Here is a 26,600-nt window from a genome sequence, read left to right as displayed (position 1 = left end):
GGAAGTCAGAGATGGAGTCAGATGGGTGGGATTAGGGGATGTCCCAGCCTCCCTGCAGGGACTGCAACCGAGGCCCAGATGCTTCCCTTCCTGAAATTGGCATGACATTGACCTCCTGGAATTTAGACACAAGCCTAGGGCAAGGGTGAGGGTCTGAAAAGAGAACTTCTTGCCATCTGGGGAGACTAGGCCTTCTAAATAGAAATGAGGTTTTACTATAGAAGAATGATGTTTTATTTCTGGCGCCCCTGAATTTATTCACTGAGGTTCACACCCACTGTACTAATACAGTTTTCTCCTTAAACTATGTCTTAAACAATTACTCTTGTTTTTGTTTGAACTACTGAAGTTTCACAGGCAGGATTCAGATAAAAATTCACCTTGTATTCTTAAACCCACTTGACTCCTTGGGGTTTCCAACTAATTTTATGGCATCTGTATAGAGTTTAGAAACTTCAGCCTAAAAATTGATACTTGGCAGATATAAAGCCTTTAGCCAAACCCACCAGAGCCATCCTTCAAACCACTGGACTTTCTGCTGGAAACACTTCTGGGCAGGTTGTTGTGGAGCCTGTCTGTATATGTTGAGACTCTCCAGGAATTCACAAAATATGAAACTGGATTTTATCAATAAGTGTAATTTAAACCCTTAGGTATTGAAAAAGGAACCACCTCAGTAAAAAGCAGAAAATTAGGGAATCGAATATGCCCTAAGGCAAAGCTCCCCATCTCTCTATTTGTTGGAGGCAAGAAGATGAAGGGGGAATGAGTGAGTGATCGGGGACTGAGTCCTATAAAACCACCTGAAGTTTTATGGCCAGGAAGCTTCTGGATGGATGACTTTAGCTGAGAAGCAAGGATGGGAAGGCCACTTTCTCAAGAATGCAGATCGAATGCTTTAGAAATAAAAAAGTAGAGGTCTGTGAGCCTGCACTGGCACTTAAGCAAGTGGTCAGAAAGATGGAAAGAAAGGAAGAATTAGGGTTTCTACCCAGAATTAGGGTTGCACAGTGACATAGCATCCTCCCCCTTTTTATTTATTTATTTATTATTATTTTTTTAATCCTTACTGGAAGATATTTTTTTCCATTGCTTTTCAGAGAGAGAGAGAGGGAGGGAGAAACATTGATGTGAGAAAGACACATTGATTGGTGCCTCCCATATGAGCCCCAACTGGGGCGGGGGATCAAGCCTGCAACAGAGGTACATGCCCTTGGTGGGAATCGAACCCCGGACCCTTCAGTCCATAGGCTGATGCTCTAACTACTGAGCAAAACTGGCTAGAGCAATCCTCCCCCTTTTTAAAAAGTCAAAATGAAATTCACATAATATAAAGTTAACTATTTTAAAGTGTACAATTCAGTAGCATTTAGTACATTCACGATGTTGTGCAATGATTACCTTATATCATGTTCCAAAATATTTTCATCAGCACTCCCCTCCAAAAACCTTGTGCCCATTAAGTACTCAATCCCCATTCCCTTCTCACTGTAATCTATGACAACCACCAGTCTGCTTTCTGTCTCTATGGATGTACATTTTTCTGGATATTTATAAAAATGGAATCAGATATGTGACCTTTTGTATCTGGCTCCCTTTATTTAGTTTAGTATAATGTTTTTGAGGTTCATCCATGTTGTAGCATGTATCAGCAGTTCACTACTTCCGATGGAACACAAGAAAAGTAAAATTTAATCATACGTATTTACCACAGCTTTGGAAAGAGGAGATTTAAGGTCCAGTTCATTTCCCAAGTAGACCTCTTCCTCTGCTGGATTCTTTATCTTTATTTGAAATGGGCATTGGCTATTTTTGCCTGCCTAGTTACCAAGTCCCTGGTAACAGCTCCTGATTTGGGGGTAGGGCACAATCTCTCCCTGACTCAGTCTTTGGAGTTCAGTTAATATTGATCAACGTCTTCACTCTGGAGAAGGCACTGACCTCAGGCTGTCCATAAGGGCTTTCAACCCTTTGGACAGAGCTCAAGAAGGACACATATTCTAGTTGCATGGGTCCCTCTTGGAACTACAGAAATGTGTTTCCTTTCTGTTAGACTTGAAGCTGGAAGGTATAAGCCTACCAGGTGTCTCCATGTGGAGAGCAAGCCGATGGAAAAGAAAGCAGAGGGCAAAGAAGGTGCAAGAGAGCTGAATCCTGGGGACATTGTTGAGCCACTTTGTCGGTCATGTTTAATTAGTTACAAGCTTTTTTCCCCTTTTCTTATGGTGGTTTCAGTTGGATTCCTTTCACTTACAACCTGTCACTGTAAGGCATGAACGTGACTACACTCACCTAGGACTGGGACAGTCTGGTTGAGGACATTATATCCCAATACTCAGGAAAAGCCTTAGTGATCTTCTTTGAAGTGAGGATTCCATACTCTATGTCTTCTCAGCTTGTCTGGGTAGTGTTTTACTCTGTTAAGAAGTAGCAGAAAAGTAACACACTATTTGGAGTTTTGATACTTACCTTCCTACCTCTTTATATCTATATCTTTAATTTTATTTTGGTGTAAGTTTATATGAAAGGAGAAAGAATTCTAAACCTTTTTCCCTTTGGTTCCATGACATTAGCTCCTAGACAGAGACACTCTTTTTGGTTCAATAGATTGAAGGATAGAATTTTATTCAATAGCATAGAAAAAAATGGGGGTCATTTTACCAATAAAACCTTGAGAAATAACACTTTTTATCATCAAAGTCTTTCTATTGCAAGTTGTCATAAGTACCGCAAACGGGGAAAAAACAGCTTTAAAAACTGAGAGTACCTTTTTTACTCAGCCTTTTAGATTCTCATGTTTCACACTAATAACGATGGGAACTTTTCATATTCCCTAAAAACATTTTCCTTTCCAACATGACTCAAAGTTTTAAGATAAACTCCCAACTAAAGTTTGCTAAGAAATAGCAAGGAGAGAAGTTTCCTTTCATTTTCTCTTTTGCTTTAATGAAAAAGAAGGACAATTATAGACGAATAGTCCTAAGGACATCTGCTTTTAGTCAAGGATTTATCTTTTTATTGTAAAGCTTCACCTCATCTTTGGGCCTTTTGTGAAGAGCACCAGAAATGAAATGGCTTCATCAAATGGTATATTAACATGAAGTTAATAAATCAATTTCTTTAAAAATTTAGATTTTGTACATTTGAAAAACCCTAAATAATCTAGTTGTATATTGCTATGGGTTGAATTGTGTCCTCAGAAAGATATGTTGAAATTTTAACTCCTATTACTCTAGAATGTGAACTTATTTGGAAATAGGGTTATTACAGATATAATTAGTTAAGACAAAGTCATATTGGAGAAGGATAAGCCCCTAATCCAATATGACTGATGTCCTTATAAGAAGACAGCCATGTGAAGACAGTGACACACACACACACACACACACACACACACGTAGAATACCAGGTGACAATGAAGGCAGCTGTAAGCCAAGAAACACCACCATTGCTAGCAAACCATCAGAAGCTAGGGAGAGGTAAGAAAGGATTCCCATAGGTTTCAGGAAGAGCATGGCCCTCCTGACACCTTGATTTCAGACTTCTGACTTCTAGAACAGTGATACAACAAATTTCTGTTGTTCTAAGCCACTCAGTTTATGGTACATTGTTCTTGCAATACTAGGAAACCAATACATAATTATATTTTTACATAATTATATTTTATATAATAATTTTTTTACAATGACAAAAAAGAAAGGATACCATAAATAAAACCCCTACCTATGTGAATGTTAAGAGGCCTTAAGCTCTTTGCCACATCTCCTGTGAGAGTGAAGACCATCTTAAGCAATCAGTCTGTTGATAGTCTAGAAAATGCCAACATCACTCTGAAGGGACACGCAGTTATTGAGAAAGGTCCCAGAGGAGCCCTGTGGAGGGACTTTAATCACATCAATATAGAGTTCAGTCTCCTTGGAAAGGAAAACAAGAGGCTCAGGGTTGACAACAAATGGTGGGTGTCTTAGTCAGTTCAGGCTGCTATAACAGAATACCATATACCAGGTGGCTTATAAACAGCAGGACATTATTTTTCACAGTTCTGGAGGCTGGGAAGTCCAAGATCAAGGCATTGGCAGACTCAGTGTCTGGTGAGGATTCCCTTCTGGTTTCATCTGGCTGTTTCTTGCTGTGTCCTCACATAGCAGAGGGGCAAGGGAGCTCTCAGAAGTCTCTTTTATAAGGGAGATCCCATTTATGAGCACTCCACCCTTATGACCTATTCACACCCCAAAGGCCCCACCTTCAAATACCACCATATTGGGGATTAAGTTTCAACATATTTGGGGGAGACGAAAACTTTCAATCTATGGCAGTAGGGAAATTGAAAGCACCTGGCTACAGTTCATACTGTTTATAGTCATTCACAGAACATGATCAAGGGTGAGATACTGGGATCCTGTTACAGGTGAGGTCTGTGTATTCTCACTTCCCATACATTGTTGTTAGAATGGGTCTCTTGTTGAAACCTGGAATTTCTTGGGTAAAAACTACATTTGCAGGGTTCAAATGAGGCCAGCATTGCTTGTTCGTTCCTTCAAAACCAGAAAGATGAGTTAAGTCTTGAAGGAAATGATATTAAATTTGTATCAAATTTAGCTGCTTTGATCCAGCTGCTTTGATTCAGACACAACAGTTAAAAGCAAGGATATCAGAAAAATTTTGGTTGGTATATATCTCTGAGAAAGGAACAGTGCAGCAGGCTGATGAATAAGGTCTATGAATTGGCCAGTATAGAAACAAGTTGCTGGATGATTCCTAAGATCAATTTGTGTTATTTTAAAGATGTAATAAAAGTCTGCTATTGATTTGGGACTTCCTCTTGGAGAGAGAGACAGTGAGAAAGAGACCCAGGTAGGTCACTTGGCAATATTATGACCCATGCTCCTTAAAAAAAAATAAAAATCTGGCAATTCCATGTTATAATTGTAGAGGACCATAAATACCATAGAGCCCCAAATACCCCAAGAACATGGTGGAAGCAGGTGGTGTCCTTCACAACTACTATTTTCTTGTACTGGGTCCAGTTCCTTCTTAAACCCAGAGGTTCTTCTTCAACTCTTATGTGAGAAACCTCTTGGTGGGATCTTTACATTTCTTCTCTCCCTTCCCTTTCCCTCTACTTCCCCTTGTTCCATTAAAAAAATTCTATAAAATCACCAAACAGGATTTATGAAAACACTGGAGCCCTTTAATTATTATTATTTTTAATTCTCACTCGAGGATGTTTTGTTTTGTTTGTTGTTTAGAAAAAGAAAGGGAGAGAGAGAGAAACATGGATGTGAGAGAGAACATCAATTGGTTGCCTCAAGTACACACCCCAACAGGGGATAGAAACTGCAAACTAGGTATATGCCCTGACCAGGAATTGAGCCCACCACCTTTTGTTGTACAGAATGATGCTCCAACCAACTGAGCCATGTGGCCAGGGCAACACTGGAGCCCTTTAAATGCACCGATGATAGAACTGATTTATTTTTAATGTGATAATTCTGATATTTTTGCCAAACCATGAAATAATCCAAACACACAAGAATGCGATCACCAGTCTCTTAGAGAACATCCCCAAATGTAGCCATGCCTGGGTAGCACTTTGGGAATTACCTTGATAATTACCTAGTGCAGTAGATCTTAACCCTAGCTACACATTAAAATGACCTGGAAGATTTTAAAGCCTTCTCACTCCAGACCAATTAAATCAGAAACTCTAGAGATAAGGCCTAGGCACCAGTAATTTGTAAAAGATCCTCAGGTGATTCTAACATGTGGCCAAGGTTGAGAACCAGTGGCTTAATGTCATGTTGCATTACTGCTGGAGCCTGAACACTCTGATAACCAGAGGCAGAGGTGAGCGTCCATCTCTGTCCCTTACAGCCCTCCCTCTGCTTATTGTCTGATTGGAGTTATATAAAGCCTAAGACAAAGCTTATATGGAACTAAGACGAAACTTAGTAATTGTCATGGCAATGCCCTAGATTTTCCTATCAAATCCAATCTTATTCAGGGTGGACGATGCAGGAGTGACTTCAGTGAAGTTAAAATACTTCTGCCCTGTTTAGAATATTCAGCATTAAATTCAAGTTTTTCCACAAAATTTCAAACACTAAAACTTTTAGAAACAGCAGATCTCACCTGAATAAAAAAAAATTATCATTAATTGTAAAGTGTGCTTGATCACAGAGAATTATCTAGGCAATCAGCATCATGTATAGCCTTTAATGCCTCCTGTCTGCTGAATGTGAGTTCTGCATATTGATCAAACATTTGCAAATTTCTCTGTTTATGCCTCATCACTCTCTTCTTTGAATGAATATGAAATGAGTGGGATTTGTAAAACCACAGAGCTGGGAGGAACCTGTGGAAACCATTTTATCTAGTCCTCTGACTTTATAGTTGGATGCCTAATCCACTAAGAGAGCCAGACTACCGTGGTCTTTTGTAAACTTGTGAAAGGTTTACCGGGAATATTGCAACATCCTTCTAACTGGCTCCTTCCTTCCAATCCCCTTTTTTTCTCCACATTGCTGTTAGAGTGATTGTGCTAAACACACACCCAATCAAGTCACTCCCTTCCTTGCTTCACATTCTTCAGTGGCGCTCCGTGTTTGCCTCAGGTCCAAATTCAAACTCCTTAGCCTCGACTACAATCATCTGTGAATTGATCTGACCTTGTCTCCTTCTGCAGATTTATCTCCAAGAGCTCCCATTTCTCATTCTAAACAGCGGTCTTACCAGGGTTCTTAATGGTCTAAATGCAGTTCTCCAAATGTGTCCCATCTGCCACTGTACATTTGCACACGCTGCTTTTTCCGTTTGTGATGCCCCCTCCCCCCCATGTAAGGAGACCCTTCCTCTATTCCCCCATTTGGATAGTTCATATTAGGTTGTAACGAGCAGAGGAGATCAGAAATTGCAGCACAAGGTGTAAAAAGTGGCAGAGGACTTACTGAGATGAGGGTGCATGACTGGATGGATGGTGTTTACATCCTGAAATAAAAGACCTTTGAAACATTTTTAAGTCATTTTTTATTTTCACTTACAGTTGACATCTTAAAGAGCTTGACAGTTACATATAAGACCAGGGTCAAATGGGTTGATAATGGAACTCTCTGGGGTGGCAGTGGTAGTGGTGGTATTTCAGTGTCTGTAATGGGAGAAAGAACAGTTTATCGATCATCTATCTATCATCTATCTATCTATCTATCTATCTATCTATCTATCTATCTATCTATCTATCATCTATCTATCTATCTATCATCTATCTATCATCATCTATCATCATCATCATCATCTACCTACCTATCTGTGGTTGGGTGTCAGGGGCAGAAATTTAAATTAACCACTCTTCTCAGTTTATGGCATATTACTACCATTGGTTTACACAAACATGTTGTTCAGTTTGGTTTTTCTACTTTATTAAAATTTTTATTCACATCTTTACCCCATTTCCTTCCTCCCACATAGGGAACTATTCAAATGTACTTAATGCAGACCCTTTTACAGTGGTACCTTGGTTTTTGAAAGTCTCCGTTGACGAACATTTCGGTTTACGGATGCTGTAAACCTGGAAGTAAATGCTTCGGTTTTTGAACACACCTCAGAAGTTGAACAGGCCATACGGCTTCCACTGAGGGCAAGATCCTGAGGCCTAGCTGTTGGCTGTTGATCCCTCCGTTTTCGAATGTTTCAGAATTTGAACGGTCTTCTGGAACGGATTACATTAGAAAACCGAGGTACCACTGTATTTGTATGGGTTCTCTGGGCATACATATAATTTAAAATTTACTTTTAGTGATGCTGTGTTCTAGACTTCATTCTATGTCTTTCTTTTTTCACTGTGTTTTTAATATTATACAGGTTATATAAGAGGCCTGTGGCCTTCTAACTACTGAAGTCACCATCCTTCATCTATCCACCTTTCCTTCCCCTGTCCCAGGTAATGAACATCCAGATAGCCTCCAATTCTGTCCCTACAAACTACATCGAAATATCAACCTGTGTGTCTCATTCTAGATGTGTGACAGATTATCATTGTGATAGATACTCAGGAATGGGTTATAGATATGTACCCACCTAATCAGACCAAATGTCAGTAAGATTCACCAGACTGTGCTACAAAATGTGCATCAGTCTATATGGCTACAGCAGAGCATGATATCCCCACCTCTCCACCAATACTTGGCATGTCTGCCCACATTGCAGCAGCAAAGTGATGCCTTATTTTGTTTTTCTTCTTTTAAACAGACTTTATTTTTAAAGTAGCTTTAGGTTTATGGCAAAATGGAGGGAAAGCAAAGGCGCTCCAATGGACTCCTTGCCCCCCACCAGCCTCCTCCATATCAACAACGTACACCAGAGTGGGACATTTGTTGTAACTGATGAACTTACACTGACACATCGTTATCACCCAAATAATCAGTCCAAATTTACATTAGGGTTCACTATTGGTGGTGTACATTCTGTAGGTTTTGACAAATGTATAATGACATGTGTCCACTCTTGTAGTATCATACAGAATAGTTTTACTTCCCTAAAAATCCTCTATGCTTTGCTGATTTATCTCTCCCACCTCCCTAATCTCTGGCAACCACTAGATCTTTTTACTATGTCTATAACTGTGCCTTTTCTGGAATATCACATAGCTGGAATCATACAGTGTGTTTTCTAGATTGACTTTTTCACTTAGTATTGTAATATACATTTAAGATTCCTTTGTGCCATCTAATTGCTCACTTCTCTTTAGTGCTGAGTAATATTCCATTGTATTGATGTGCCACAGTTTATTTATCCATTTACCTGCTAAATGTCTTGGTTACTTCCAAGTTATGTCAATTATGAATAAAGCTATATAAACACCCGTATATAGGTTTTGGTGTGATTTTTCAATTCACCAATTCTTGATACTTTCAGTAAGTATCAAGAAGTGCCGTTGTGGGATCATATGTAAGAATATGTTTAGTTTTGTAAGAAACTACCAATTTGTCTTCCAACGTAGCTGTACCATTTTGCATTCCCACCAGGAATGAATGAGAGTTCCTGTTGCTCCACATCCTCACCAGCATTTGGTCTTATCAGTGTTCTGGATTTTGGCCATTCTAATAAGTGTGCAATGATATCTCATTACTGTTTTGATTTGCATTTCCTTAATGACATATAAGGTGGAGCATATTTTCATATGTTTATTTTCTATCTGTATATCTTCTTTGGTGAGGCTTCTGTTCAAGTCTTGTTCACTTTAAAAATCTGGTTTTTAGTTTTCTTATTGTTGAGTTTTAAGAGTTCTTTGTACATTTTGAATAACAGTCCTTTATTAGATGTGCTTTGTGCGAATACTTTCTCCCAGTCTGTGGCTTGTCTTCTCATTCTTTAAGTAGTGTCCTTTGCAAAGCAGTTTTTAATTTTAATGAAGTCCAGCTTATCAGTTACTTCTCTCATGGATAATGCTCTTAGTGTTGTATCCAAAAAGTCATTGCCATACCCAAGGTCATTTAAATTTTCTCCTATGTTATGTTCTAAGAGTTTTATAATTTTGCATTTTACATTGAGGTTTATGATCCATTTTGAGTTAATTTTTGTGAAGTGTGTAAGGTCTATATCTCAATCCCCCCCCCCCCTTTTTTTAATGTGGCCATCTAGTTGTTCTAGCACCATTTTTTCAAGTCTACCTTTGGTCCTTTGTTAAGGATCAGTGACTACATTTGTATGTGTCTATTTCTGGGCTCTCTATTCTGTTTCGTGGATCTATATATGTCTATTCTTTCACCAATACTGCATTGTCTTGATTGCTGTAGATTTATAGTAAGTCTTAATTTCAGATAGTGTTCTGCCTTCATTCTTTTTCAATATAGAGTTACCTATTCTTGGCCTTTTGCCACTCCATATAAACTTTGAGTTAGTTTTTTTTGGTCTATATCCACAAAATAACTTTCTGGGATTTTGACTGAGATCGCGTAGGACCTATATATTAAGGTGTGAAGAATTGACCTCCTTTTGCTTAAATTTGCATCTCTTTGAATAATAATTAGAATACTGCTTCATGTGCCATTTAGTCTTTTGGTTTCCTTTTGGTAAATTACTTGGTTATATTCTTTGTCCATTTTCCTCTGAAGTTCCTATCTTTTTGTAGTTGCTTTGAAAGATTTCTGTATATACTCTGGATATTGCTCACTTATTAGTTTTTCATTTTGCAAATATCCTTTCTCAATCTTCTATCTGTTAGCTCTAACCATCGTTTTGTTCATTGACTAGAAATTCTTAGTTTTGCTTTAATCAAGTTCCTAAGTTTTGTATTTATGATTTGTATCTTTGGGATTTTGTTTAAAAAGCACTTTCTCACTTCTAGGTTACAAAGATATTGTTCTATATTTTCTTCTAATTTTGTAGTTTGGTCTTTCACATTTAGATCTTTAGTATATTTGTGACCACTTTTGGTCCAATAGTTACTCTATTTTTCTTCATGTACTGAACCAATTTTTCTAATTCTGACACCAAATAATATTTTTCCATTGCTTTCTGGTGCTACCTTAATTGGAAATCAAGTCAGATTCTGGATTTCACTCTGAGTGGGTTTGTTCTGATATCAAGATTTCTATCTTGTTGCTTTTCTATTTGTCTATTCATTCAGAGCAAACCACATTTTTCTTTTCAAATAATGGCTTCATTGAACCTCTGATGGTCTGTTATGGTGAGTTTCCCTGATAAGTTTTCTTTTTTATTGTTTAGCTATTTGTAAACATTTGTTCTTCTACTAAAGTTTTAGACTCAATTTATCAATTTTTCAAAAAATGCAGTTGGCATTTTGATTGGTATTGCATTGCATTTGTAGATCAATTTGGGGATAATTATCATTTTTATAATATTAAGTCACCACACTCAAGAATATGAATTATCCCTTTATTTATTCAGGTCAAATTTATATCCTTCATTTCAGTTTTCTTTTTCCCCATGGCAGTCTTGTGTGGTCTTGGTTAAGCTAATTCCTAGTTATTTATAGTTTTGAACAATAAACAGTGCTTTTATTTTATGTTTTATAATATGCCTGTTATGATTTTGTGAGTTTTAAATTTTTAAGTTGATGTTATATCTGGCCATCATGCTTAGCTATCTGAGTAATTATGGTAATTATTTTGATTCTTTTGGATTTTTCTAGGTAGATGATCACATAGTTCCCCATGTTATTTTAAGCCTCGGAATCATCATAAATTTGGTAGCTTATAACAACAGAAATGTATTCTTTCATTAGTTCTGGGAGCCAAAAGTCCACAATCAGTATCACTAGACCAAATCAAGGTGTTGGCATGGCCACACACCCTCTGGAGGCTCTAGGGGAAAATCTATATCTCGCTTCTCCCATCTTCTGGTTGCTGCCAGCTTTCCTTGGCTTGTGGTCACATCACCAATCTCTGCCACCATGGTTACATTGCTTTCTCTCCTGTATGTATCAAATCTCCCTCTGTTTCTCTCTCATAGGGATACACATGATTGCATTTAGAGCCCACTAATATAATCCAGGATAATCTCTCCATCTCAAAATCCTTAACTTAATCACACCCACAAGTCTTTGTCCTATAAGGTAATATTTATAGGTTCTAGAGAATAGGACCTGGTATTTTGGGGAGCCATTATTCAGCCTACTACGCTTCTTCAATATGATTACACACACACACACACACACACACACACACACACATAATTCAGCCTTCAACCTCACATGTTGCTTAATGAGAAGATACTAAGACTTTCGTACTAAAGTCAGGAACTAGACATGAATCAGTAATACAATCTCTACTCCTATATAACATTATTTTGAAGCTGTTAACTACTGTAATTAGATAAGAGAAAATAATTGGAGGATATAATAATTGAAATGAAGCGTTAGAACTCTGTTTTCAGATGACACAATTATACATCTGGAGAATTCAAATGAGTTAATTAAAAATGACCTCAAACAATAAAATATTTCAGTAATATAGCAGCTTATAAAATTAACATTAAGAAATTAATAGCCTTCATAATAGAAACAAAAAACAATTACAAAATGTAATGGAGGAGAAGACACCTTTTATGATATCAAAAAAGAGTGCCAAGGTAAAACTTGATTAGAAATATCCAAAACCTGTATGAGGAAAATACACCTAAAAGTTACAAAAGTAGATTTCAACAAATGGAAAAATATGCCTTGCTCTTGGATAGAAAAACTCAACATAAAAAATATGTTTTCTCTATTTTAGTTTATAAATTTATGAAAGCCCAATAAGAATATCATTAGGCTCCCTCTCACCCCATCCCCACCCCTGGAGCTAGACAAATTGATTATAAAATTTATCTGAAAGACCAAACAAATAAGAACAGCTAAAATACTCCAACAGAAGAGAGCAAACGGGTGAGAGAATGCAGCTACCAAACATTGTAACAAACTACCAACCCTTTATAATTAGGCCAGTTTGGTATTGACACATGACTAGATATACGGACTAATGGAACAAAATAGAAAGTGAGAAGTACACGAAACTGCATATGGAAATTTTTTAAAAAATATATATATCTTTATTGATTTCAGAGAGAGGAAAGGAGAGGGAGAGAGAGATAGAAACATCAGTGATGAGAGAATCATCGATCGAGCCCACAACCTGGGCATGTGCCCTGACCGGGAATCAAACCCCGATTGCTTGGATCCCAGGTCAACGCTCAACCACTGAGCCACGCCCGGCCGGGCTGCATATGGAAATTTAGTATACAATAAAGACAGCATCTCAAATCAAAAGGGAAAAATACATTTTTTAAAATGAGTATTTTTAAAAATAGGAAAAAGACTATGGTAACAGAAATATTGACACAGGAAAATTTAGCATAATACTTATCAGTGGAACTCAGCTGACCAAATTATTAAAACATTGTTCCTTGCTTTATAATTCTGGATAGGTGTCATTGATAATGTTCTATTGTATTCACCTTAAACTAGAGCATAAATTTTTAATAAGTGAAATTGAGATGCTATGTAGTCACTGTTGGGCTGGAAAATATGCTTAACACACACATGTATATTATAAATTTTACTGATATAAAGGATTTTTAGCAAGCAATTTACAAATAGTAATAAAATATACAATACTCTCTAAACCCCATATATTTAATTAATTGTCACAGAATTCTTTCCTTGATTTTTTGCCAAACTCTTATACAGAACCAACCTCTGGTTGCAATTTGGTGAGTGTACTTTCACCTGAATGTAGGTAAATATTTTTATTTACATTAATGAATAAGATGGAAATGAAATGAGAAAGACACAATGTTCAGTCGTGACTTATTTGTCAATGACATGAGTGACTTCTTTGCTGAATCAGTTTTTAAATATTGGAAGATTATTTCTCAATTTTTTTGTGCTATTCACAATGTGGCAGCTACAGACACAATGCACTTTTAAGATTAATCTACATTGTTAATATTTTCTCCTTCATTTTTTTAAGTCTAGACCATAAGTTGGCAAACTTTCTCTAAGGGCCAAATAGGAAATATTTTAGGGTTTTGGGGCCATGTAGTGTCTGTTGCAACTATTCAAGTCTGCCATTATAACACAAAAGAAGCCATAGACAATGTGTAAACAAATGGGTGTGACTATGTTCCAGTAAATTTTTATTTGCAAAAACAAATGACAGGCTGAATTTGGCTTACTGGCCATAGTAACTCCTGTTCAACACAGTCAACAAAACAATACATTAAGCCCTGATTTTAGCATTGCCAACTTCTGTGGTGTAAATACTTCCATCTTAGCTAATTTCATGCTATTAGTATAATATTTAATATCAAATTGAGGAGAGATGTACAGCAGCATACCATTCTATAGTATTTCCAACATATGGATGCTATAGACATAAATAACCTCAAGAGTCTTGATGATAGTAAAATATACTAAAAGAATTAGAAAGGGATGAGGTTTGTTTTTAACAATTTGTTTCATTGTAAGTTTATATACTCTGTTTTTCTGTTTGGTAATAATGGTTGTGTTTAGCAATCAGCTCACAAAATTCCTGAAAATTTAACAATCAGCTCTCCTGAGCTGACATGAGCCGGCACCAGTACACCACTCTGTGTAGCCATATGGGAATGGAGAAAATTGGATTCATTATTTATAGTATAGGGCAGAATAAATTCCAAATGGGTCAGAGATATAAGTATAAAAATAAAATGAAACTATACATGTACTAGAAAATATGTGGATGAATTTCTCTATAACCTGGGAGTGAGGAAGACTTTCCGAATCATGGCTTAAAACCGAGATGCATGAAGAAAAATAAGATTGTATTAACTTCATAAAATGAACTGAGAACTATTGTTTCTTTTTGCATTTTCTGGAACAACATATATAACATAGGAATTGTGTTTTTGAAAATTTGAGTCCATTTCAAAAGCATCCATGTCTAGAGATCTTAGGGATGGAGTTTTTTGCTGTTTTTCTTTTTTCTTTTTTTGCCTTCGATCAGATTTTTCTTCAAAATGAGCTGTCCAAAGTGATTTGACCTTTATGGAATAAACAAATTTAAATTTATGCTTCAGGCTTCTTTTCTTCTGTGGTGGGCTTCTTCTCAGCTGCTGGTTTCTTGGTAGCTGAAGCCTTTTTCCCACAAAGGCTTCTTCTGCTTCATACATGCCAACAGCCTTCTTTCCTTTCTCCCCACCACAGGCTTCTTGCCTGGAGCCCCCTTCTCATCTGATTTGGCTTCTAGCACTGCTGCTGCTCTATCTCCCCGGAGCTTATGGTTCTTGTCCTGATAAAGAATGGTGTTCCTGTGCAAGGTCTTTGCATATGGGTTTAGCTTCAACGTGATTCTCGGGTGTTTTAGTGGATTCCTCTTCAGGACTTCTTGTGTGGTACATGGAGGGCCCTTTGGATCTCTGGACTTTTCAAGATTCTGCTAAGGTCTGTATTGAGCATCTTGTGCATGGGATGTGGTAGTTACTCTTGAGAGAAGCAGCTTTATGCCAAGTGTCATAGATCACCTAGCTTGTGGAAAGCACTTTCAGTCCAAATGAGGAAAGGCCCACATATTCCACTAGGAGAGAGTTTCAAAATGTCCAATTTGCTTATATTAAGCAGAATAAATCCAGGGATGTTTCTGAAGACATTGATGGTACTGTTGTCCTCATTATAGATGATGCAAGGTCCCCTGCCCTGGATACCACGACAGTTTCTCATTTTGCCCCTACAAGCTCTCATTGGATGAGATTGATGTCATTCCAGGCCTTAAATTTCTTAAGAAGCAAAACAACTTCCTTGGTTTTCTTATAGCCTGCAACTTTACCTTCAACCACCAAAGGAAATGCAGGAACTTCCTCAATATGATGACCTTTAGACATGACCAGTGCTGGTAAGGCTGAGGCAGCCAGGATGAAAAGAGAGGGCAGACAGCATATCACTTCTGTGTTGTGTTTGCTCCAGTATCAAAGGCGCCAGATTTTGGTTGGTGCAAACATGTGGCCCCCACGGCACGTATTTCCAAAAGCACCCTGGCCAGAATGATGAGTTCCACCACTTTGAACTATGGGACTTGGAGCCACAGCTCTGCCAGCACCCCAAGATCAGCACTGGTTTCATGACCTGCAAACTCACTGACAGCACAGAGCTGTCTATTGTTTTTTGCACAAGTTGGAGTGAACAAAGTTCACAATATATGGTTGAATGGGAGCCTTGAACACAGCAGGCAAAGTGACATTTTCTGCCAGATGACTCCCCCTCTTCAGAGTACACTGATATCAGTGGGCAAGCACACACCATGGTGTGGAGAGGAGAGGGCCACTCTTCTGTGAACCCGGTGGCTCCTACAGGAAAAGACTGGAGTTGTAACTACCAATTGAATTTCTTGTGAATCTATTTTAAATTCCCTTTTTCTTTTTGTATGAGTTTGGCATTTTATGTTTTCCAGGAATTTATCCATTTTATTTATGTTTGTTTTTTAAATCTGTAGTTATTCCCTTATCTTAATATTTTTGGATTCCTGTTTTATTTACTTTTGTTGACTCTTTTATCTTCTTATCAGGTTTGTCTTGGTAATCTTTTCAAAAACAGAGCTTTTGGTCTTATTAATCTCTACTTAAAAGTTTATTCTATTGTTTCCTTTTTTATTATGACCTTTTTCTTTGTTGGGTTTGCCTTGATGTTCTATTTAATAACTTCTTCAGTTGGATGCTGAGCATAATTCTTTTCAACTTTTATTGTTTCCTGATAAACGTATTTAAAGGTATAAATGCTCTTCTAAATACTGCTTTAGTTATGTCCCATACGTTTTGTGTTTTCACGTTCACTTAAGTCTAGATATTTCTTCATTTGGATTATAATTTTATTTTTAACTTATGAGTTATTTAGTAACATGATGTTTTTGAAACACGGGACATTTAAAAAAATTTCTGTTACTCATGTCTAATATTATTTGATTATGTTTGAAAGATGTAATCTTCAAGACTGAAAACTTGAGACCTCTGATAGGCCTAATAAATTTGTATAAATATGTACATACTCTTAAAATGTATATTTGCTATTGCATGAACTTTTATAGCATACATATAAAAAGATTTATATTACACATAACATGCCATTAGAACATACCTATCAAAGATCTAAATAATGTGAGTAATAGTAGAAGCCTACTAATTATACTTTTTAGATAGCTGGGTGTTAAAAGCTGCAAGTATTTGTATGTTCCTCTCTGTATGCTGTCAGTTATTATAACCTATTAGTCACTGCATGAATATGTTTGTGAAGGTTTTATCTTCTCACTCTATTGTTTTGTTTACCTTTTACCTTAAATTCTTTTTTTTTTTGACTCTCAGGATTGCTATTCCAGATTTCTTTCATGGGTTTTTTTTTTGTCTTTTACTTTCAACCTTTTGAGTTTTTTGGTTTTAAGAATGTTTCTGAAAGACAACATATTTTTGGATTTTATTTTTACTTCTTAATACCATCAGATAGTATTTGTTTTTAATTTGTGAGTTAACTTCAGTTGCACTTATTGTAATCACTATTATATTAGAAATTATTTCTCCTACCACATGTCATATTTTTAATTCATTACACTTTCTTTTTGTTTTCTATTTCTGTTCAAATGTGGCTTCCTTTAAGACCTTTACTCATGTTTACTTATTCCTAATAATTCTTAAACTTATCATTACTGGTATATTCCTCTTATCTATTCAAATGACTTAGTGAACTCGTTTGTGTGTGCATATATGTTATTGTGTACACACACACACACACACACACACATTGCTTGATGGCTTTGCTTCTCTGATTGAACTCCGACTGTTAAACCCAGATACAGAAAGAGAAAAAACTGCCTGGCCGGGAGTGGCTCAGCGGTTGAGCGTCGACCTAGGATCCAGGTGATCGGGGTTTGATTCCTGGTCAGGGCACATGCCCCGGTTGCGGGCTCGATCAATGACTCTCTCATCATTGATGTTTCTATCTCTCTCTCTCCCTCTCCTTTCTTCTCTCTGAAGTCAATAAAGATATTTTTTTTTTAAAAAAAAGAAAGACAAAACTAAAAGGAGGTAAGAAAAATTCCAAACCTAAAAACATCAGAATAAAATTTAAAAACATCAGACATGGAAAGAATTTAAAAATTTTCCAGAGATAATAGACCATCAATTAGAACAAGATCATGGGATCTTGCTTATGGCCCGTCATAACTGAACATGTACAGGAGAAGGAATTTGGAGAGCCATAGTTCAGCCAAATTGACACCAGTGCAAAGTCACTGCTCAGGTGTCAGCACTTTTCCTTCCAGCCTCCATAACTCCTAGCTTTCTTTTGTATTTTCTATCTCTTCACATTTGCCTGTTGACTTCTAGGATCATCTGAGCTTCAAACTCACTGATTTATGCATCACCTCCACTCATCTTGCTATATATCTTATCTAATGTTTTATTCATTTCAGCTATTACATATTTCATACCTAGTACTCAATTGGGTCCTTTTTTTTAATGTTTTCTTGGTTTTGCTTTATATTGCTGATATCAGCCTTGACCTCTTAATATATTCATCTTCATTATTTTAATTTCTTGCTCCATCTCCTCTCATAATTCTAATTTAGATGGTTTACACTGTTGAGTTTGCTGTTTTCTTATATAGTTGTTGTACTTCTTATATGGATTTCTGGGTTTTTTGTCCCCCAAACTCTTCCCCTTGGAGTATCAGTTACTACACATGGTTACATGTTGAAAAATGGCTATAGCCCTACCTCCCATTGATGTAGACGAATTAAAGCCAAGAAAGAGAGCCTCAAAGGCCACAGAACTGATGGTAATCATCCCAATTTGCCCACCTTCCACAAATAACTTTCCTAGTGTGTACAGTCATATACCACATAATGATGTTTCGGTCAACAAAGAACAACATCTACAGTGGTGATCCCATAAGATAATATTGGAGCTGAAAAATTCCAGTCACCTAGTGATGTCATAGCACAATACATTACTCACATGTTTGTGGTGATCTTGGTGTAAAGAAACCTGTGGCACTGCCAGTCATATAAAAGTATAGCACATACAATTATGTACAGTGCATAATACTTAATAGTAAGTGACTATGTTACTGGCTTATTTACTATACTTTTTATTGTTATTTTAGAGTGTACTCTTTCTCATTATAAAAAAAGATTGTTGTAAAACAGTAGGTCGTGATATGTTGGCAGAAGCCTCATATATCTCTTGCGTCCCTTGATTACATCATTTTCTTTTGTGCCTGATTTAGTCTTGTCAGTAGCATGCTGTACAGGCTTGTAGCCTAGGAGCAATAGGCTATACCACATGGCCTAGGTGTGTAGTAGGCTATACCACCTAGGTTTGTGATTGTGCAGTCTATGATGTTCGCACAACGACAAATCACCTAACAGTGCATTTCTCAGAATGTATCCCCATTGTTAAGCAGGCCTATGACTGTATTTACCATTTTAAATTCTCCAGAAGCAGTCTCTCCATGGATTTGCTCCCCTCACCCTGGGGGTTTGGAGTGGGAGGGGTACAGTGGTGAATACCCAAGGGTAGCTTGTCAGTACACACCTACTGTTTTCATCCCTCCTTGTACCCTCCTGCTCCCTGCCAGTTTCCACGGTGATTGGCAGGCTGTGATTGTGGGGGAGAGGGGAGAGAAGGACAGAAAGGCTTTTTTTCACTTCCTCTCACAGCCACCTGTAGCTGATGATCCCCAGGCTGAAGACTTCTTTCCTTCCCACTTCCCACCCCAACTCATCCCCCATATAATAATCCCTGAGTCTTCAGACTCCCCAGGGACTTCTAATGTTTCATCGTATTTTATTTTTTTGTAATTAATTCCTCAAATCCAAGTTTCCCTCTGGCTTCTATCATTTCTCTAGGGTTGATTTTCAGGAAGGAGCCAGTGGCCAACGTAGTTTGTCATTCTTGACAGGATGAGAGAATGGTTTACAGAATGAGCAGGTGTACCATAGAAAGGGGAGAATTCAAGACAAATGTGTAAGTCTCAAGGAGAGCGAGGCTACAAATGGCCCTTTTTTCTTCATTTAATTTTTTATTGTAATTAATGTGTGTGCATATATATATGTCAGGCTTATAATGAAAACAGCAATCTTCACCCCTCCCTACTCCAAAATCCTGCTCTCTCAAGGCAACAGTTTTTGACATTAAAAAAACACCTTCTTTCTGGTGTTTAATTCCACATTCTAACATGCTTTTATTACTTAGTTATTGATGTTTCAATGTTAGATATTTTCTTTGGCTTCCTAAAGTAGAAGACGAGGACTTGCTGCTTGTAACCGCTGTATTTTCCCTCCCGACTCCAGCCTGCCAATGTGGTTACATGACGGCTCCCGCTGTGAGCATGGAGTGTTCACCCTGTCCTGCCCACGCAAAGGCCATTCACGCCTGAGACGTGGAGCATGCTCAGACTATACTTCCTTACTTATATACCTTTCTATTTTCTCAGGGCTATTGCTTGTCTTTCCTCCTGCACCTTTTTAGTGCTCTATGTGCCTATAATAATTCTCTGGATGCTTTCTTTTTACTTTTCTTTCTGAAGAGCCCTCACCTTCCTGCTACCTGTGACTGTACCCAGTGAGGCTTGGAGGTCCTGCTTGGAGTTTCCTGCCAGGAGGGGGTAGGGGCAGCTGCTAGTCTGCTGGGGGCTGCCACCACCGCCATTTAGGGATAAATACCAGGAGATAATGCTGGGAAAAGAGACTTTTAAAAAAGATGGCCACACTTGAACTATTATTAGCCTCGCCCCTGGTGAGGGGTTCCTCAGTGTAGAGTAGAATTCTGGGGAAGTCCCTGGGACTCAAGGCTCCTGAGCTCACCCCAGGGGAAGGAGGAAAGTGGTGGCTACTGCTTTAGCTGCCTTGTCCCCATCACCCTGAGCCAGAGCCGGATCAAGGTGTCACTTGGGAGAGCCTCTGTGTTTCCCCAGCAGACTTACGGTGAAGCATGGGGGCCAGGGTGGACTCAGGGAGCATGGTGGGGTCCTGGGGGCTCCCAGGAAAATTCCAGAACTTTGTGACTTCAGAGCTGACAGTCTGCAGATAGCCATGCTGGGGCATCAGAAGGAGCTGCCTTTTTTGCAGGTCATCACTCAGCCCTGAGACCCTGTAAGTCTAGCTTACAACCTCACCTGACATCTTCCCGGCCTGCCTCCTGTTCTGCATTCCTCCTGCCCTCCCTGTCTCTGCCTGGGCACATGCTGGTCCTCCTGCTTGCTCACCCTGCAAGTTACTTCTCTCCATTCTTTGGTGTAAGCACTGCCTCTGCCTCCCCCATGGGACCCCCAGCACTGAGAAAACATCTCAAGTCTCAGTCATCTGGATACTTCGAATAGAGGTGAAAGCCTCAGGTAATGGATCCGATTCTTCCCTCCCCACTCCCACTCCCCTGTTCAAGCTCCATCTTCCTGCTCACACCCAGTGCTGCTTAGGCCTTCCTTTCCTTGTTATCTTGGGAACTTCTTTTCCTGCCTACCCTGTGTTTAATCTCCTGTTATCTAATTTTGTATCTCGCTCTTTCTTGATCCATTCCCTTGTTTGGCAAAGAAATTAGTATGTTTTGGTTGTTTCCTAAGAAAGAGTCCATAAGAGGTAAAAGTTCAAATCGGCATGTAGCAGCCATTTATCATTCAGGCTGCCTCAAATTTTTTAACACCCCCTTCCCATCATTTAAACAGTTTCCCACATTATAAATTCTGCATTCTTCACAAAGAACATTTTTCCAGGTCATTTTTTCAGTTGCTAGATTGCAGACATGTAATTTTGATTCTGCCAGTCAGCTGTATGTGTGCCAGCCAGGATCTGGATCCAGAGCTGAATTAAGTGGGCAAGAGGCAGGGCCTGAGGCTTCCATTTGGCTGGTGCAGATCTGGGTAAGGGAGCACAGAGGGGTTCTGGAGTCCAAAGTGTGACTGAAGCCCCTGATTAGCAGTCTCCTGACCATAGCAGAGGCAGAGGGAGGAACTGGCACCCGTGACAGCAGCCTCCCGGCTTATGTGGGAGGCAGCAGCTCCCCCGGTGGGCAGCCCTGTGCTGTGGCACTGGGGTGTCACTCCTGGAAGCACAGTCCATTTTCTCCCTGTCAGTCTGTAAGCTCTCTACCTCATAACTAGTCCTTTCAGCTTAAACTGGTGTCTTCGTCTATGTAGGCTACCATCACAGAATACTACAGACTGGGTAGCATGAAACCAACAGAAATTTACTTCTCACCATTCTGGAGGCTGTAAATTCAAGGTCAGGGTGCCAGCATGCTCAGGTTCTGGTAAGAGCCCTCTTCCAGATTTCAGATTGCCAACTTCTCACTGTGCCCTCATATGTTGGAAAGGACAAGGGAGCTTCCTTGAATCTTCTTTTCATAAGTGCATTAATCTCATCCATGAGGGCTCTACCCTCATGATCTGATCACCTTCTAAAGCAACTCCCCCAACACATTGAGCATTAGGATTTCAACATGTGAATTTGGGGGGGGGGGGGCGGGGGCACATAAACATTCAGACCATAGCAACTAGCTAGAGTAATTTCTGCTGTATTAAACTTACGCGCTCAGTCAATATGCCTTACATGTCTAAAGGTACCTTGATTTTACTGCAACACATAAGAATTTGATTGAGAATAGAATTCTAGTTTGGAAACCAAAAAAATAGCTTTTCTCCATCGCCTTTGGCTTCTGGTGTTGCTGCTGAGAAGTCTGAAGCCATTCTTTTTCCTGAATCTATATGTGATTTATTTCTTCTCTCGAAAGCTTTTTTAAAATCACAAAATAGCGTTTATTCTTAAGTTTGTATTTGATATTATTACATTTACAAATGGTCATATTTTAAAGAGACAAACAGTTCTATCTGCTGTCTTATGAAGAATAACTGTTTTCTGACATCTTTCCCCCATTTCCTTAGCATGAGAAGCAACCACATTCACCACTGGTATATATGGATATATAATTAAATGTCTTTTTAGCACACATGAAGTGGATCCCAAGAAGTCTTTCAAAATCTCATATTTAGCTGCTATTCATCTTTTCAAGAAAGTATTATATATAAAAATAGATGAATGTCTTGTACCTAAAAGACTTTAGAGTGTAGGGGTTAGAGATCCTGTCATAACAGCTGTTGATGAATTTTTCCTCCCCTTTCACTCATTTGGTGGTAGGTTCCAAGCCTGGGCTGGGGTCTGAAAAATAGAAGGAGCCTCTGTTTCTAAAGGATGGCAAGTAAGAGGTCAGGTGGTTTGGGGTCCATGACATTCCTGGTACCAGGATCCAGGAAAGGGCTCCTGATATGGGGAAAAGGCTGGAAAGTGAAATGGAAAGAGCTAAGGAATTGGAACACCCTCCACAGAACCAGAAGATCCACTGTAGCCTGGGAAGGGGGTATACTGGCAGAGGCCAGCTCAGCTGATCACTTTGGATCTTATTTAAACTCCAGCAGAAACAGCAGCTTTGGGCAGAGGAAGCCACTCTAGGCTGTCCAGGCTTCAGCTGCAGCTTCATATGCCTTTGGTGCACCTGCACGGGCAAAGCCAACCAGCTTCCATAACTGCCATTAATTTCTCCAGCTATAAGGGAGTACATTTGACTCCAAAGCAGCAAAGCAGTGGGATAGGTACAAGCAGAATACCTTCCTGAGATTACTTAGCATCCCGGAGTATATGAAAGGGGCAAAGAAATCTAAGAGATAAACTGATTTCCTGCTTGTGCGGACACTGGGGACTAGAATGTGGTATCAGGGACCCTCCTGGGGCAAAGCTGGCTTTTATTCCAGAAACAATCTGTGAAATAAGACATACCAGTAACACATATTATACTTTACTGATATCATCTCTCTACTTCTCTTGACACTAGCAACTTTGGTTACCTGTTTCAAATGCCTGTATTTGTGTGTCCCCCCCACCCCTATATGTTGAAATTTTAACCCTCAAAGTGATGGTATGATGAGGTGGGGCTTTGGGGGAAGTTATTAGGTCAAGAGATTAGAACCCCCATGAATTGGATGGTGCCCTTATAAAAGAGACCTCAAAGAGCTTCTGACCCTTCCACCACATGAGGACACAGTGAGAAGATGATCATCTGGCCCTCACCAGACACTGAATCTGTTTTCACCTTGATCTTGGACTTCCCAGCCTCCAGAACTATGAGGTATAAATGTTGTTTTGTTTGTTGTTTAAACCTCCCAGTATAAGATCCTTGTGATTTAGCTTTCGTTTGTTTGTTTTTTAGCAGTTGAGGATGAGAGGTTGGGGGAGAAAGGAGTGCCAACTGGGAGGGGCTAGGCCTAACATGATTTTTTGTATCCAAAGCTCCAGCTCAAGTTGCCCCCATCAAACCAAGGCAGTTTCTAAAAATCACAAAGGTCAATTTTTATTCAATTTGTATACTTCTTGTGTGCAGAATTGGACTTTGTATCAAAGGTAGAAAAGAAAAGCCTAACAGCTTGAAGCTGAACATAAGGAGCTCTGACCTTAGGTTCTCTGAACAATAGCCAAAAACAAAAACACTCAAAAAAATTAAAGATCTCAAATCATAAAACCAAAGCCCCAAACACACAGACACTTGGTGCATCATTAATTTATACACCAAGGTGAATAACACACTTCCTTTTTAAAAAATCCTCACCCAAGGACATGTTTTTCATTAATTTCAGAGAGAGAAGGGGGTGGGGGAGAGAGAGAGAGAGAGAGAAATAAACATCAAAGCAAGAGAGAAACATTGATCAGTTGCCTCCATATGCTCCCCTACTGGGAATCGAATCTGCAGCCTTTTGGTGCCCAGAGCGATGCTCCAACCCACTGAGCAACACTGGCCAGGGCTAGCACACTTTCAACAAACAATGATCAGCCTGACAGGAAACATGGAGCAGTATCAGCCGCTAAAGCATTTCTGGAAATGAAAAGAGGCAAATAGCCCAAACCAGGCCCCACATCTGTGACTCTTGCTAAATTGCCTGTTTGCACCATCACAGCTGTTTGCGAAATCCTGGAAATCATTTCCCCGGCTTCATCCAAGGTGAATCGGACCCACGGAATCTTTCAGTCACACTCAATTCTGCCATCATCATATTTGCAGGCCTTGTGTCAGCTGTCCCCATTCCTTGGGTAATGTGGGGCTGTAGCTAAGGCTGTAACTAATGAAAGACACGTTTGCTCTTTGTAATCAGGGAGAAAGGGCACTGGAGAGCAGTTCCATATATTAAATGGAAGGTATAGGTCGGAAATGAACAAACGGATTCCAATAAGACAAGGGAGATTATTTAAATTTGATAGCAGTGGTTATAACTGAAGAAATTCAAATATGAGAGGTTCTAGTCAAGTATTTTTTTTTTTTCTTCTAGAAAAAGCAAATCTCTAAAGTAAGCAAAAGTAATCAGAATATATCAACTCAAGAGAGAACAGGATATGGCACTTGGAAAGGAAAGGTAATAATGGCAACAATAATGTTCGGGCTCTGTTATTTTTTGAGGTTGGTTCAATAAAATGTAATGTAACATTAACAATTTCTTGGAAAAAAACCAATCAACTGCTCTTCTCTTTTTATCTATGGCTCTCTATTCCACATGAATTATTCACTGCTGTGGTTAGTCCCTTGCAGTCAGTGCATCCCCAAAGAATCCTGGGCTGCTAAGTAAGTAACACCGAAAGTAAAATTTGTGATGTTTTATTTAAGCACAAATGTTAATGAAAGCTTTATTTATAAACAATCATATTTGTTTTTAACCTAAATGCTTCCTCAATTTCAGCTATTAATTTACTCCATTCAACTCTAGGATTCTTACTACGTATTTTGTAGCCTGGTACACGATGCCATCTTTTTTCAATTCAAAATACCCTATTCACAGAAAGTGATTTTCTTCACATTGCTTGCTAAGTTGTTATCTTTCCATAGCCTCTGAGGGATGGCTGTGCGATGTGTTACACTCAGAGTGAAATCAGGCTTGAGGCAGTGTTTTCTAGGTGCTTTTGTTTACTCAAGCTGGGTGTCAGAATCCTAACATAATGTTCAGCTTGGGTCTATTTGGTCCAGGTATCTGTATGATATAATTTTGAGGGTCTTACTTTTAACTGAGGGTCTTAGAAAAATAATAAAATAATTTTTGAGAATAATCTAAACCAAACCCTGGAATTGAAACTAATGATCAACCTCAGCATTAATATAGACAAAAAACTATACGCTATCATAAAGTGGAATTTGATCTCATTTTCAAGTTCTCCGTCCTCTGCACGAGTGGCTCTGAGAATACTTTCTGTTAGGATACCTATTTTCCTAGGTTCCCCTTTTCCTCGGCAACAGCCCATGTTTTTCAGTGTCCCAGGCTCTCGGGGATGGGATGGGCCCATGTTGCTATTTTCAGACTGTTCTCGTGCTCTCCATAGTCAGGGTTAAATTTTGCTTCAATTCTAGGCTTCATCAGTTGTTTCTGCAGACCTGCTTGAATGTGGAATGCTCCAGAAAATACTGATGTCCTACTCTACTTGTGTACCTAGGAGCAACTCTTGGGTGCCAGTCCGTCCATTCTCACCTTCCCATCTGAGCACTACCCTGCATCCACCTTGTCTTTTCTAGCTGTGGGTATAGGCCCTTCGCTGTTTTGAGTGGTGCAGAGGGTTCTAGTCACTTTCTTTTAGCTGAAAGAGTGTCTCCCTCATGGAGGTCAGTGAAGTAGAGTCCTCCATTAAGTGGCATCAAGATATTTCCTACCCAATGCCATTGAACAACGAACCCCCAAGCAACAGTGGCGTAGATGCATGCTTTCCATCTACAATGCAGGCAAGGACACCACTTAGATGCAAGGGTGTGTGCTGCGAGTTTAGGGAGAAATGCTTATCCCCCCCCTAACCTGCCAACCTCTCTCCTTCTGTTTCTGTCTCCTCCCCTCCCCCCCTTCCTCCCTCCCCTCCATATTCTTTCCAATTACTTTGCAAAGGGGTTTGACTTAGACATCTCCCTGAATGAGGACCTGAGCTCCTGGACCGCAGTGGACACTGAGGCTCAGATCACGCTGCACAGGTGGGAGGCGGCTAGTGCTGCCTGGGCACTGTAGGAACTACCCCGACGACATGTGCATGCAGTGGCTCCGCAGATACCTGGCAAAAGGGAAGGAAGGAGATGCT

The 26,600-nt window shown here is 39.1% G+C and overlaps 1 pseudogene across 1 annotated transcript; it reads right to left on the bottom strand.

Annotated features, from left to right (window-relative positions):
* Positions 1 to 14,542: 14,542 nt before the first annotated feature.
* Positions 14,543 to 15,772, bottom strand: LOC308554773 (large ribosomal subunit protein uL4 pseudogene; annotated as a pseudogene). Its single transcript has one exon. The product of its transcript is annotated as a large ribosomal subunit protein uL4 pseudogene (transcript).
* Between the last annotated feature and the right edge of the window lie 10,828 nt (positions 15,773 to 26,600).

This window comes from Miniopterus schreibersii (genome assembly GCF_964146895.1).
Source record: "Miniopterus schreibersii genome assembly, chromosome: 3".
Taxonomy (NCBI): domain Eukaryota; kingdom Metazoa; phylum Chordata; class Mammalia; order Chiroptera; family Miniopteridae; genus Miniopterus; species Miniopterus schreibersii.
This window is presented reverse-complemented; position numbering and strand designations above follow the sequence as displayed.